The sequence below is a fragment of the Ciconia boyciana genome, chromosome 9 (assembly GCF_034638445.1).
Source record: "Ciconia boyciana chromosome 9, ASM3463844v1, whole genome shotgun sequence".
Classification (NCBI taxonomy): Eukaryota; Metazoa; Chordata; class Aves; order Ciconiiformes; family Ciconiidae; genus Ciconia; species Ciconia boyciana.
The window spans coordinates 40725090-40737969 of record NC_132942.1 but is presented as its reverse complement, the minus strand read 5'-3'; positions in this window follow the sequence as shown (position 1 = coordinate 40737969).

The following is a 12880-nucleotide window of genomic DNA, read 5'->3' as shown; positions in this document are numbered from 1 at the left end:
GTAATGTGTACATATATGTATGCATGTGAGGTATATGACTCATATATATGTTTTTTGTATCTGTATATATATGTATTATATACACATACAAGTATATATATTTGTTAGATAGGCACACATTTGCATGCACATATATGGCAAAATAGCTATTTATGGTAAAAGCAGGTTAAAACCCAGTTTGGTTTCTTGGAATAGATCATACTTAAAATCTTCGAGGATTCATCATTCACCGAAAGCAGGTATCCTGTGCACTACAGGATCATCATGGCGGAAGCTCTGAAGGCCTCATTCTTGTAAACTCTGAAGAGTGGAGAGGAGGCTGGTTGGGAAAGCTTCTTTGAGTCGCCTTTGGTATCAGGAACGTATAGTAAACACACTTAAAAAAATGGAGGAACAAACCTACAACAAACCTTGTCAAAAGGAAGCATACACAGATACAGATTCCTCATTACTGAATGTCATTTTTACATTTATTTTTATACTTGACTACGATTGGGAGGGTGTGTGTAAAACAGTAGTTTTACTAGTAGTAATATGTAAACATACTACTACAAATACAGTCTTTCTAAATATAGGACAATAAACTCCTGAAAACTAGTTTTCCATTTAAAAATAGCTTTAGAAATAGAGCTCTAAATTAATAAAAACCTTCATGAAAAGTCTCTTAGTTAGGCAAAAATGGATAAAAAAAGTTAAAGGCCAGCACAGTGAAAATGGCAGTTTTAAAATGAATACCTGTGTAGAACTGCTGGAGAATTTTAAGCAATGATTCCTATTGAAAACCTCTCTGAACTCTCAACTTCATACCTAAGATAACTGAAGGAAAATTAAATTTACCTTTAGGACTGTTTGTAGGAAACTCTTCTAATAAGGTTTATATTTAGCAGATAATAGTGCATTTATGGTGGTCACAGCGTGCCTAATAGAGCTGTAATAGATACATTTTGTATTTAATCAATATCAATGAATAATAACTTCTCTTTATTAACTGTAATGCCACTGTGGTTAATTTTAGCTTGCACTGTAGGGATATCTGTATCTTGTTTGACACAGACTATGATTTTTTTTTTTAAATAACCCAATATAACTGTTTTTATCAAGGGTCTTTAAAGATTTAGTGATGGCCTATTATATACTAAGTATTTACTCTGATTTTGCTTTCAGTGTAAAGCACATTTTTACATGTTGATAGGTATTAAAAGATGCTCAACTAAGTAAACGTCCATGGGCAGATAAAATTTGGCAAATACCTCTGTTCTATGGCCATTATAAATTGTAGCTGTTCTTAAATGTTTGCAATATTTTCTCAGAGAGTGATATTGAGTTTGTTTTCTACTGAAAATTATGAGAAGCATAGCATTTTATTACTGTGAAATATTTTAGATAATCGAATTACTGCGTACCTGCCTTGGTTCTTTTTGCTGACTTTGTCTGCTTCCGCTTTCTTGAAGACAAGCTTGAATCATCACCAGATCTTGTTACTTTTTGTATGGCAGATTCCGTCTTCTTGATTCTGGCTTCTCGGATGCTGGCTGCTGCTGTCAGTGAGAGGCATTCACCTGCTTTGGAGATGCTGGAGTGGCTGATGAGGAGTAAGTACCCTGCTAACCTCAGAAGTCTGCTTGCCGTGCTGCTGCGTGGCTGAGCACGTAGATGGGCAGGAGGCTGGACAGGCTTCTGACAGAATTCAAAACCTCCTTGGCTGTCGTCAGAGTTGTGTTGAATTTATGGCTGTGAAACATTTCAAGGTGGATGACTGGGCACAGTCCAACCAGACAGTTTTAGAGCAGCTCTGAGCAAACTTTTTAAAAACTGCAGAAAAACTCAGTAAAATTTTAAATAGGGAGAGCCTTATTCTAAAAAATCAGAACAAGACTTTGCGCATGCACACAAGCACACTCTAAAATACTGGCATATTTTTAATACTTTTAAATATAATAATTTATTTTAGCCTGCCAGTGAGATTTTTATCCAAAAGAGATTTTTTTTCAGAGAGTCCTTATTTACAATTGACGGTACTGTCTCCAAGAAGAAATACTTTCTTGCATAAGCACTCGTCTGTGGGTATGAGGCATTCACAGGCTGGCCAGGAGTAGCTGCCTTAGCCTATTGTTGTTGGGTTTTATTCCCATGATTAAATGGGAGGCGAACTTCTGTATTTGTTGATTTACCATTCACCCTTTCTAGAGTAGTGAGGTATCCCTGTATGATCCCTGTCCTGAGGGTGCTTGCGCTAGAGATGGAGTCAGTTTGGCAAATCCGGAGATAGTAGAGAATATGAGGCTGCTGGAAATCTGCCAGTGTTAGTGTCAGACCCATCCCTCTGTCTGAATCTCAGCTGATTCTTCACTGACGGCACGAGAATCAAGACAGCCAAATTCATATTCACAGCTGTAAATTACTGCAATTCCTATGATCTATCCCTTTGTCTCCAACTTAGCTATAATAATTCATATACATTCTTCTTACAAGAAATTATGCTTAATTTAGTGAAGGATAAAAGAGGCCTTTAAAACAAACTGAGAAAGTCTTTGAGATTTTAGTTTCGCAATCAATTTAAGTGATGCTGTTGCTGGCCTTCTAGTCTGGCCTCACCCAGCTTATGGAAGTCAAGCCTGTGATGTGCTGCTTTTGTGCTTCTTAGATTCATGTTCAAGGCAGTCCTTTGTATGACTGAAATGGCAGTTATCTGACTCACCTCTTGGGCTGATACTATGTACCTTTCCTTGCCATCAGTGTTAGAAGCTACCACATCAATGGAAGGAGCAGTATTATCTGGATGAATGTGAATGTCACACGAATGGGCTGTATCAGACCATCTTCTAGTTCTGCATTTTTAGCATTCAGACAACATCGTCGGCAACAGAAGGCAGGCGTCTTCCATAACAGAGCTGTTGTAGTCGAAGCAGAAATGCTGACATGTGTTAGTGACGTTCCAAGGATGTTTAAACTCACATCTCTGTTACATTTGAACTTGGTTTTGCTCTTTGGTTCAAAGGCAAATCAAAGCTGAAGTTTTTCTTTTTGCTGAAACTCCACATCATTTTCAGTGCTCAGTTTACTCTGTAAATGACATAAAACTCTTGGCATCAGTAACTAATAAGGTTCCTCTTATTAGATTATTAGAGAATGAGATAAGTCTGGTGTCATTTTATTTAGAACCCATAGGAAATAACTTTGCTAAAACGCTTTTCATTGAAGACCCGAGATATTGTAAGTCAATGTGCTATTAACCCATTTGTGCTTAGCTCTGTACTGCGCAAGAATGCAGTCTGAGATGAAGTAAGATTGAAGAGCTTTGGGTTTAATTCCTTGTTTCTCACAGATTTCCCATGTGACTTTGAGCAAATCACTTACTCTTTTGATTCTGTCTGGAAAGTGGAGAGAGCAGGATTTTCCTGCCTCACAGGCATACTGTAAGTGTGTCATATACTCAGATACTGTGGTGAGGAGGGAGCTACAGAAGTATGTAAAGTAGACAGATGTGTTACTGCTCCTCAGCAGCAGCTTCAGCAGAGAACAGCATGCTCAGACTTTCCATAGGACTGTGTGAAGTGAACGTATTTTCTGCCTCCCCCTTACTTTCATTAAAAAAAATTAATTTTTTTTTAATGAACAGTAGCTGTACTGAACCTGTATCTTTATTGGTACATATTTGGAAAGTGGTTGCAGCTTAAGGATAAAGCTATGTGAGGATGTAAGAGAGCAAGATTTTCTTTAATTTGAATTCTGACGAAAGTGAACACGCCTCACATTCTCCTTCACCTCACTCCCAATTGTCTCCTGCGGTGGCCTCCTAGCATTGAAATCTATTGATGAGAAACACTGATATAGAGACATATTAAGAGATAAATCAGCAGTCACAGGGCATCCAAACTGAGCACAGCAGGGAACATAATAACCAAAAATTAAGCCTATTGCTAAGGAAAATAATTCAATGATAGCTAACACATAACAGTCAATTTTAACAATCAAGAAAGGGGATAATTTTACACAAAAAATGGGTGGCTTCCACTTTGTGCTGTAGGATATATAACTAGTTGTTTTACCCAAGCAGCTCACACGACGATTCTGCCTCCCAGTCAGGGTATTTCTCACACCATTGCACTCTTAATTTTACAGAGCAGTGGATCACCGCCTCTGTCTCCTTGGGCTACCTTGCACCACTGCCTTTCCGTGGCACGCAAAGTGTCATCGTAGAAGTGTTAGTTTTGCAGCATAAGCCACTTGACATTAAGACCATTCTCAGTGAGAGTAAAGCCATAATAAAGAAGTGGAACTGTGCGTTTATTTGGGATTTAGATGGACATTGTCACAGCAAGATATATATGGGGAAGAAAAAAATAAGAAAGCATTTTAAGTCTTGCTAATACCAGCTTAAACTTGTTAATACAAATGACCTAAAAATGTGTGTAGTTTTCCACTTTTTGTTCAGTGGCTTGTGAAAAGCATGGCCTTATGTTCAGCCAAGTTTGTCCCGGAAGGTATCTTTCTGTAGGTCTGATTTCCTACACAATCTTAACATATATGGTGGGAATTTCTTGTATATGCATTTCATGGAGGGAGAACTGAAGCTTGGAGAGATTTAGTGACTGGTTCAAAATGTGCTTGAAGTCCATGGAAGGACTGCTTTCGATATGGATCGTGCCCCAAGTGACTTACCTGCTGCTGTACAGGAAGTTTGAAGATGGAATTGACCTTATCTCACCCAGCAGCCTGCTCTTTGAACAAGAACATCCATCCCCTCTCTTTGAAGCCACTCCTCGAACACAAATTTGGCTATCACATTAATTAGGTGGGGTATTTCAGGTTCTTGAAAGTTTTTTGAGCATCTGAAAAAGCTAGTATGGTTTAAAAGAAATTTGGGCACATGGTGCTTGACATGACTTTTGATAGCCTGCTTGTATGCATTGCATTAGTATATATAGCTGACCTTAGTTTTGCTATCTATAGTATTAGTAGAAAATAATAATATATATTTTCCATGGTTTGGGTTATATTTTATATAGAAGGAGGTCTTATTGGGAGAGTTATGATTATCTGTTAAACCAACTGATATAGCTGTAAAAGTGGACAAGCTCTCAATATGAGAGTCCTAGCAATTAGAAAATAAAAAGTACCATGAAAATCTTAGTTACTTTTTCCTTCTGAAAATTCCCGAGGCCAAGAAAATGTCTCATTATCATGTAAATCATACTTTTCTCACGTAGCCATAGATCATTCCATCTACTCTGTTAACATGTTCATACTTGTTCCATCTCAAGGCTCTTTTTATTAATCACTATACACATGTGGGATTGCATGGGTTGAGATACAATCAAAATGGTATGTTAAACTGTGGCATCAAAACAAATATGAGTCATGAAAACAAACCTATACAGCAGGTAACAAATTTATATAACAGCATTTTACTTCAAAAAAATCTTTTAGCTATGGAATTAATTTTAAATTTTTGTAGCTTGCTTTACCAGAAATGAGCACATTATCCATATATGTTCTGCTAAGCATTACAGATCAGTAACTTGTAGATATCTGAGAAAGTCTTCTTGAGAATGTAATAGCTTCTTGGTTTGAAGTGCGTGTGTGCAATACTGGTACTTCCAATGAAGTTGCCAGTGCTTTAGTAGGACTCCCATGACTGATACAGAAAAAGGGAAGTGGGAAAAGGTTATTCTTTCCTTATTATCAAGTTTGAGGGACCCTAATATGTTTATTTCTTTATCAAGGAAATTGGATCCTAGATCATCCGGCCCATGGCTTTTCAGGTTTTTTTACATTGCAGACCATCTCTTAAGAAAATGTCCCATTAGCTAAATCCCTTTTGTGCTCGCTATTTAGACCCCAGCCTCTGACATTCCCAGGTGCAGAGATATCCCATCTGCTCTCTGACTGCAGGGGAAAATTATGGCACCTTCATCCACCAAGCATCTTTACTTGGCCTTGCTGATGCGGAGAAGATACAGCTGTATGCAACACAGCTGTGAGCTCCTGTATTGGCAGCTGGTTTGAGTTGGGTGGTGGTTAAGGACACCTAAAAGTTGAACAAAAGGGGCTCAAGAATATGGAGGCAATCACTCAGAAGAACAATCTGAGCATCTGCTGAAAAGCTTGCTGCCGTCTCTTTAAACTTGATCTTACTGCTGTTACAACCCAGCACTCGCCTTCTGTACACCCTGTGATACTCCCATGCATGCTGCACTGTGTATCTAAATGAAGGACAAATACCTCACTAACACTTTCTCACGGGTACTAGGGCTTTCTTCCAGAAGGCTGCCTTGTCTTTTCATACTTAATTGGTGTTAAGTTTAGTAATCAGGCTATAGCCTAATGACTAAGCATGCTCTCTCTGGTGTTCTTTTTTCCTCTGATGTTATTAGTAAATATTTGTAGTCACATTAATATTTGTACCTATATAAATCCTATTTTAGCAAGCCAGAGGCATGCTGGTGAGCGCTAGACCTCACAGACCCAAAGTATGCTGTCTGCATGCGGCAGCGGTGACTGCAGTGTCAAGAGTCGCAGATTTCATTTTGCTGAAGTAATGCTAACTTACATTATTTTGTGTGAGATTACAAAGAAAGATTGGGATATTTTATTACACTGTCAATCAGCCGGTAGCCTAGCTCTCATCTGAGTACTGAGCCCTCTCCCCCCTTCCTCCTCAAAGAAAGCAAACAGAAAGCCACACAGTTTTTGAAGGTGTTTATCATGAAATGTATGGAGCATGGTGACACCTTCAAATAGAACAGAAAACACATGCCAAATCAGTTCTATTGTGAAGAAAAGAGAGCAGGTGGATTTCATGAATATATATGTGTATTTACTGGGCATGGCAGATTTTTCTAAAAATGAAGATGAGAGTAAATCAGTACAGAATAGGTAGCGATTGAATGAATTTCTTTAGAACAGAACTTTTTATTGGAGAAACATAATAATTAGTTTCCGCAACCCATAGCTGCAGATACCGACTGTTCTGCTAATGAAAGATACTGCAGATATTGGCTGCAAAAGAATACAGAAGAATTACAGACACTGACGAAAGGGTGTATTTTTCATTTACTAACTTTTCTTCCCTGCATATCCCCTTCAGTTACCTTGTTTTGTTTACAAGAGATTCTGGGGGCGGGGGAGGGTGGCGCACGGCATGCATGGGCAATTACTTTACATACTCATTTCAATCATAATCCATTCAGAATGATAAAAATGAAATCAAATGTAATTTATAATCTAGAACATTGCAGCTAGAGCTTTTTAAATATTACAGCTGCAATGTGATTTGACATAATCCCTTACAATCATTCAGGCTCTTTTAAAACCAAAACACATTTATCCATAAGTGACAATTACATCTCCATTTTTTCTTCTGAAAATTTGGTATGTTATTATGGTTTGGGGGGTGATCTTATGTAAGTAATGATTGCTGGTTGCACGTAAAGCTATTTATTTTCAGACTTGCACCTATTCTGAACCTGTTCCATGGACTGTCATTTGTTTAATGCTGCTGATCAATATGAAATAACGTGCCACTGTTAGACAGTTAAAAAGAAGAACTTCAAATGGAGCTTAGCCAGTTGTAATGGCTGTCTTGTTAATACCATCATCATGTGCTCTAAAATGACACTAAACAGTAATTCCACTATGTAAGTATTATGATATGAGTGGCATTTCATTCTGTGTTTAGAAATCCCAAACCAGCATGAGATGATTGTATATCCTTCCTCCACACAGGGAGAGGAATTCCCCTAAACCTGATGCGGAGTGTAATTTCTTAGTTATTGATTTGTTTTATTTCCAAAAAGCCAATTGTGACAGAATCCCAGCAGCCCGATGCTGAAGTACATCTGTAGCACATTTCCGAGCAAGCTGCTGCCAATCCAGTTTCTGTTTTGTCCACAGAAGCTGATCTCTTCTGTGTGGTTAATTGCCATTATAGTTTCTTTATCTCTTACAATCCGCAATGTCTAGTTGTTTTTTCATGATTTTGTAAAACACTGCAGCATTATTCACTTTGGCAAAGAACGTCTGGGTGTGCTGAGTCCAAAGCTGACAGTTGTTGGAAAGACTCTGATTTCAGCAGGCTCTGGATCATGTGTGAGTGTCTTTCTTTTCGTGCTTAACATCGCCAGCTGAAAGGCCTGTTTGCTTCTGGTTGCAGCTTCCTGTCTCTCCTCCTTAAAGCAGCCTCATTTCAGGTCTGGTGTGCTTCTTTGAGTTGTGTGATAATGGGAAATTCCCTCTTTGAGGTTTTAAATTTGACTTAGTTGCATATTGAGGCAAATTCTCTCTCCCTCCTCCCCCTTTGACTGTGACTTCTTCAGGAAGAAAAACGTTTTGCATTTTCTTTGGGGGAAAAAAAAAAGGATTGACCTTCTTCATGGAGTGAGTGATCACTTTCAGGGACATAGCAAAGGATCAGAGCTCCCCAGCTGGGCTTGAAAATGCCAATATTGATGCAATGAGGAAAGTCCAGTAGAAAAGAAGGAAAGCAGAAATGAGACAGCTGGGAAAATACCAAGCAGTAGGTACTTGATACTAGGTAAAAATGGTATATTCTTGGTATTGCCAGCCTCAAGAGATTAAAAATCTTGAGTCACATGTTCCAAAACAATCATCTGTTTTTCTGAAAAGACACCAAGTTCTTGTTCTTTTCTTTGAAGTTTCAGATTTCTGCTGCTTCTTTTCGTGTATCAGAGACATACCTTTAAAATTTTCAGATACTTTGAGAGGTAGTCCTGGGGTGCTGCAGCTGGTCTCATCTTTTACATCTGCTGATCTGAATGATGCTGCTTTCCAGAGTCCAAATGAGACCTGTTCCTGTGGGCATTATATTACATGTGCACAGCCCCAAGACTCTGGGACAGTTTTGCCCTGTTGATTCCGTCCCAGCCCCTTCCTCAGCTCTGCCCTTCAGCCTGTTCCAGTGTCACTTTTCTACCCCCCACCTCCTCAAACCACACTCCACTTTTCTCTCTGCAGGTCAGGAAGGCTTTTCCCCTAAACCCTTCCTCCCCAGAGCCTACAACCATCCGCCAGTTCTGTCCTTCATACTCATCTCCGACTGTCCTGGGGTTTTGTCTCCAGACTTAGCAAGGTCAGCTACAGAAGGGGTCCTTTTTTTCCTCCTTTTTTCTGGCCTGTTCTTAAAAGAGAGCTTAGGAGTACCTAAGCTCCTAAACCAGAGCTTTACCTACTGCTTTTGGTTGTTGACAGAGTGGAGTAGAGCTGATGCGCTGCTTGTCCCAGGAGGTATGGAGAAGTGGGGCAGGCAGAAAAAAGGAAGGCTTAAGAAGACATGAATAGAGCTGCAGAGTAGCTAATCATACAAAGAAGGAATGGGAAAAATCTGATATGTCTTTTGGATTCAAGTTCACACTGGCCAGCACAACTCTGTTTACAGGGGTGAAAAATAAGAGAGCCTGACAGGAGACAGTCAAGACAAGAGCCAGGGTTTCTATACTTATAAGCCTGAGATGAGCCCTGAGTTGGTATTGCTGTGTTGAGCAAGAAAGAAGTAAAAGGGGAAAAGATCCTGAAAAGTGTACAGAATTGTGTTACTGTATTCTATAACGCAAGACCATTCAAAATGTAGTTGTTTCAAAACAAAACGTTCAGATAAAATAATAATAAAATCAGTCTAAATTTGGAAGCTGCTTAACTTTGATGGAACTATATGTTCTGATTAGATCCCTCTGTCCAACTTTATACTTAATTGATTTGATAATATTGACACTAACTTTATTTTTCTTTTAACCAGTTGGCATTATTGCTGCTTCCTGCTTCATGTTCGTTGTTTAGTAAGTGTTATCTTTTGCAGAATGTAGCACAGCAGAAGACAGTAAGAATGACTGAGTAGGAAAGGAGACAGAAATAAACTTCACCTGGTAATGTAACCCAGGTTTTCTGGCTTCCCACATGGTGTGCTTAACTTTCTGATTTGATCATATTTTTATGTTTTGAATATTGTATGAAGTGGTTTACCTAAAAATAGAATGAGAGCTAAATTAAGTGGAAGTATGATATCATTTGAACTAGTTCAGTCTGAAGACTCTGTTTTAGCTGATGGCATAGCTGGGTTTTATTATTTTAAACAGAAAGGCAAGAGAGTTGGGCTTAAGTGATTTGGTAAAAAACCTAAGTTAAAAGCAGCAGGTCTCTGTGACTGGATGTAGCTGGTAGAACAACGTCCCCATAAGTTGTCACTATAAATTGAAGATGCTTGTTCAAATGGCCTAGGTATTTTCCGCAAATCTGTAGAACTGTAATTGTTTGTGCAAGTGTGTAATTTGACTGTTTGTGTCCAGAAAACATTGAAAATGGACTATTTTAAGTGCAAATACAATAATTTAATGCATTTCTTTGTGTGTATACAAATGGATGTCACCTTGAGGATTGTATGCTATGTGCCAAGCGTAAGAGGTTAGGTGCTGAAACATGTAGCCATTGTGAGACACTTCTGAACGGGATATTGGGGAGACTAAATGAATCTATACAAACAAACTTTTGCTCTCTTCTGTTGGAAGGTGTAGAGATACCTGTGTCTTTGCTTTCTTGCTAGGGTAGTATATCAAATTTTCTCTTGTTTCTTCCTATGTTTCAAAATCAATATTCTCTCCACAGTTTCAGTTTTCTTATCTGCTGTCTTTGTGGAGCTGGACAACAAATTCAGTCCTGACCAGTATTTACAATGCATAATTTTTTAACAATATAATTTTGGATGAGTATTCAAAAATAACTGCATGCCATTTTAATGAGTGAGTTTCAGGGTTGTTAATTTAGTTTAAGAAAACCTAAAGCATTGACTTGCTCTATATTTTTTCATAATACCATAGTGACGAATACCTACAAAAGGCCATTCAGAAGGATTTTATTTGTGTTTTGTGTTGCTGTTATCCACTAGAGAAGCCCTAACTACTGCACCTGAGACCTGTTACAATAGGTGCTGTATAATCACTCCAAAAAAGGCAACACAGAGAAGACAAAGGAATGTTATTTTCATTATTTTATGGGTGGAAAGACAGGCACAAAGAGATTGTGGATTCTGCTGGGTCATGCAAGAAATACATTGCGGAGTTTGGAAGTAGTCTGAGATGTCCTGAATTATAGCGCAGTGGCTCAAACCAACAGTCTTTGGTCATTTGTAACAAAAATAGCAATGTTAATATCAAGTTGAATTCATGTCATTGTTTTCCCAAAAATATTTAGGAGACAACTCAGAGAATGTATATTAAAGCAAGAACAGAAGCAGAAAGCAGCAGGGAATTATATCCTCTGTCTTAAAATATGGAGTCCTAGTTTTTAGAAAATGCTTCTCATTCATCACAGGTAGAGAATTTTGCTCTTTGTATACGCAGCATTTGTTTAGTAAACAGTGAACGTAAAGGCCTTTTTTGTACGTCATCAAAAGCAGCTCTCCATTGCTTTTCTACCAGTTCCTGTGTTGTGTCATCTGGGATGCAAGACACGTGTGAAGCTGGGTGCATTGGAAGAGGTGCCCACAACAGCGGAGTTCATGCAGATGCCACGTATGGAAGTGTTCTAGTTGAGTCAGCACAGGACTGAAACTAGGCTAATAAGCTCTACTCAAAGGCTAATTTATTAGCTTGGGCACAACATCAAACTGATAGGGCTTTTGGACTTGAATCTCCACAACAGCATTCAGCAGGGGCTGATGCCAGTGAGGACATCTCTGCACTGTGCTTCATTGCGCAGAGCAGACACGGTTATGGTTTCTTCTCAGACCATGCCTCGGGTGGGTGACAGAGACACCAGCATCTTCTGAGAGGCTAGATCTAGTTTGGCAGTAAGCTTCTCAGTCTCACATTATTGTATGTCTCCTAGTTTTGAAGAGGCGGTGAGTACTTACATCTTCAACTGAAGACAATAACGATGCAGGTGCTCAGTGTACCTCAAAACAGTTTATTCAGTTAATCAGTTCTTGCCAATTTTTAGCACTCAGCTTCCCAGGACTGCCTTCCTAGCATGTCTAGACTTATTCACAATCCACGCCTTTGAAGATCATTAACACTACTGACTAGACATGTGGGATTAGAGGTGGGTATTTAATGAGAGTGCTGTTGTTTCTCCATGCCTTTTGGGGGCTGGGATGAAACATGATTTAGAAACTTGTATTTTGGAAGATGATATATGTAAAACCGGTCTCTCTGCATACATCAGGGGGTTGTTTGAAGAACAAATGACTTCCGTCTCTATGCCCAAGTATATGACAAATTAAACAGAAAGTGCCACCTTGCTTTAATGTGTTTTGGCTAACAGCTGACTAAATGTATATCAGCAAATACCTGGGACCTCACTATTTATGGTTTTTTAGAACCAGTTTAAGTAAATATGCATTTAAACTGTTTCTATCCGTTTTCTCTCTGGTGTTGGGATTAAGCCAGCTAAATCTGCTTTAAGATTTATTAAAATTGGGTAGACTAACTCAAGAATGCTAACTTTGAAATGATTGGAGTTGATACTTCAGATGTGGCTGAATCATGATTAGGGTAATTTCTTTAAGGACAATGGGGTCTCGTGTACCTTATGCTTATGTAAAAGCACAAGGAGCGAGAACCAAGCAGTAGGGAGCAGAGATGCTGACGGATGGCTCTATCAGAAGACTTCATTTAAGCTGTGCCATTCAGGAGAGAAGGCTGAAAACTTTCAGTCCTTCCAGACTGATTCTGTTGTACCTTGCTTTTCAAAAATAGAGATGTTTTTTGAAAAGAGAGTTGTTAGTGAAAAATTCTCTTGAACGTTTTCTAGATCGATTTCTTTGAAACTTATTTTCAGAATGTATCTCCTGTCTTCCTTGTCATTGGGAGAGTCCATATTGGTGAAATACTACCTATGCTACTGCACTACAGGAAGACATAGCTGGCAG